Source organism: Podarcis filfolensis, assembly GCF_964270895.1.
Source record: "Podarcis filfolensis genome assembly, chromosome: 1".
NCBI lineage: Eukaryota > Metazoa > Chordata > Lepidosauria > Squamata > Lacertidae > Podarcis > Podarcis filfolensis.
The window spans coordinates 105678243-105681605 of NC_139604.1; positions in this window are offsets into that span (position 1 = coordinate 105678243).

Here is a 3363-nt window from a genome sequence, read left to right on the forward strand (position 1 = left end):
AACATGTTTTATTATACTATTCATATAAAAATAAGCACACACAAAGTACCTTTCATCACCATAAAAACAGAATGCAATGATAACCTATTTCCACCAGGAAGTTATATACCAGGAATGGGGAACCTGTAGGCCTTAAAATGTTGGCTGGCCTTCAGTCACAACAAGCCGAGGTGGATTTAGGGGAGCACAGCCAGTTTGGTCGCACTGGGCACAGAGCCTTGGGACACTGCAACTATGATATAGAATGGCAGGCAAGAGGCGTGTGTGTATGTATTTTGGCATCACACAGGGCACCGCTGAAATTTGAGACCAAGGTCTGCCATTGCATGTCAATTCTAAGAGCAACGCAAGAAAAAAGCTGAGATACTGACTGTAGGAGTGAATCAGACACAAAGTTCTCAAAATCTTTTATTACTGCCCAACGCATTCTGAAAACAATAAATTTATTCGGGGGGAGGGCTTAGTTTTGAGCTATAAAGTCTTAAATGGCTCAGAACCACAATACCTCAAGAAGCATCTCTCCCCTTATGAACTGACCCATACCCTACAATCATAATCTGAGGCCCTTCATGTGCCGCCTCAGCGAGGTCTGGAGGGTGGCAACACTGAGAATTGGCCTCTTCTGTGGCGGCCCCCACTTGTTAAATGCCCTCTCCAGGGAGACTCCCCTGGTGTCTTTGTTACGTATCTTTAGGCACCAGGCAAAAAAAAATTCCTGTTCTGCCAGGCCTTCAGCTAATTAAACAATCCGTGACTTTTTAAACTGTAGTGGCAGGGGATTGAGGTTTTTTTGTCATTATGGTATGTATTTTTGTGTTTTTAATATTGTAAACTGCCCTGTGATCTTTGGGTGAAGGGCAGTATAGAAATTAAATTAAAATTTATTATTTTTCTCTGATTTATTCCAGCTGTAATCCAACAGCATCTGGAGTACCACAGGCTTCCCACTCCTGTTCTAAGTGGTCAGGATTCACACCCATTACCAGAACTAAAAGTGAACTTTAATTACATGAACATGAGTCACTCAAAATTCAGTTTTTCATCAACACAACTTGCAATAATAAAACATCCTGTATTTTAGACATTTGCTCACAGGACAGCTTGCTAAAAAAGATCTGATCTGATACAGCAGGGTTAACAATATAAAGCAGTATCTTTAAAGGAAAGTTTGCCCCCGCACCGGGTTAAATGGAACAAAAACTGAATTGAAGCATTTTCAATGTAGCAATTTACTCCCATATCAACCAGCAGTAAAGTACTTCACCTTAATTAGCTAGCCCCACTACTTCAGTGGAGAGTAAAATTATTGCAAGTACTGTACTCTGTTTTGTTCACAACCTGACAGGAAGAGCAGAGGTTCCTGCTCATTGCAAAACAGCAGACCATAAAATTTAATAGCTGAGGAACTCCTACCTTTTTGTTTTCCAGAGTTAGAATAAAAGCAATATACAGAAATCACATTCTCTGGAACTTTGTTGAGGGGGGATGACTGACTCAGCACCATTTCTGTCCAAAGCCTGCAGTGCATTTGGATACACTCACTCCAAATTACTCACTCCAGTTTCTGTATCCAGCCCTGGGAAGAAAGATGGTTGGTAAAACATCTTATCCCTATAAGGCTGGTTGGATATTTTCAGTCCTGGGTCATTGGTGCCTCTGAGAACGCACAAAGTGCCTTTCTTAAACCACTACCAAATCCAGCATACCTTATCTGTGGAACTTCGAGTCATACTCCTGTTTCAGAATATTAACTGTTAGAAAACAGCTTTGCAGCACTTACTTGAAGCAAGGGCAAGTGGACAGAGTGTGCTAACTTGAAGATGCTGGGAATTTCCCCTTCTTAAAGATCTCACATTGTACTTTCAAACTAGACTTCTTCACATCTGACTGAACAAACCCTTGGAGGTATTTGACTCGGCACTATTCAAATACGGTAGTCTAGAGAAGGTAGCTCTAAAGCGGGCTAGTTGTAACCTGCAATGCAAGTTCTTTGTGCAATGAGACTAAACTTGATACACACAGAAGGATGGATTTCATTGACTTGCCAGTTATCGGGTTGCAAACTCCTTTGAAAACAACCTGCATTCAGATTTGTAATCTTTCACTTCAGTCACCTGTGATTGGGAGTCGGTTGAGTGCTGCGAGGGGGAAAACACTTTATTACCATCCTCAACTGCCATTCCCAATCAACATCCCCATGCAGTGCACCTTGGAATGTCGTTAAGTAACACTACTTCCAGCAGCAGGGTTGAGTTCCTTCAAATGTAACTGTTTTTTACCCCAAAGCAAGTGCTCTAAGATAGCATTAGAAGTGCCATGCAAGCTCTGTTTTAAGGTTGCTGTTGTTTACAGCTGGAACTAGGCAGCCTGGAAACCTGGTATAAACATACACCATATACACATGATATGGGGAAAATGCACAATTGTGCTGAATTTCACACAATCCATACAGAATCAACTCCTGTTCCAAAGCAACACGGATACAAATCTGTCCCCACTCCCTCATAAGGCTTGCTGCTAGCACAAGCACCCCAGACATCAAGCTGCTAGCATGCTAATTTTATTAACTGACAAATCAGATGTGCTAATTGTGTGCAATGGCTCCATCCACCAAGGCCAAGAGCAATCAGGTTTGCCGTCCTGACTTAACACACACAGACATGCTGCTCTTCCTTCAGGAAACTCAAAAGTAGTTTAATAGAGAGAACATGCAGAAAGTGTTTGTTTTAGGCAGGGACTAGGCTGAGATCTAGTAAACATGAAGAGTTTTCTGCGTTCTAATACGATTATCCAGAGAAGTCTCTTTTAGTTTTAATTAACCCTTTCAGGGATAACTGATTTATTGGCAAAGAGGTTACCAGGCTTTGCTCTACAACTTGAAAACCATTTAATGTTAAGAACTAGGGATGGTTGAGCTTGCTATTTGGGTCAGTATGATATTCTGGGTAAAGCTTTGGGTTTTGTTGTAGGGTTCTAGGTTCAAGTTCCTACTTAATCGTAAGCATCTCTTGATGGGGATGATAAATGAGGTAAGAGTTATTATACCTGTACACTGAAGCGCAATACAGAAATGATTCTGGTGTCTTGTAAAGATAAGACTTTCACCCAGGCCTTTTTAATCCTGACCTATAATGCTTGATCCTGTTTTTACTAGATTTCTCTTTTATTGTTTTATGCTTGCATTTTTGTACACCGCTTCGAATTAACAGTTTAGAAATGCTTTTTTCAAACAAACAAACAAACAAACAAACAAACAAACAAACAATCTACTTAAGTAACAGATGCTAGAAGGAAATAATTGATTAAGTAAATTAATGCATAAGCTTTTGAAAGATTTACAGAGACACCGGACTGGAGAGCATG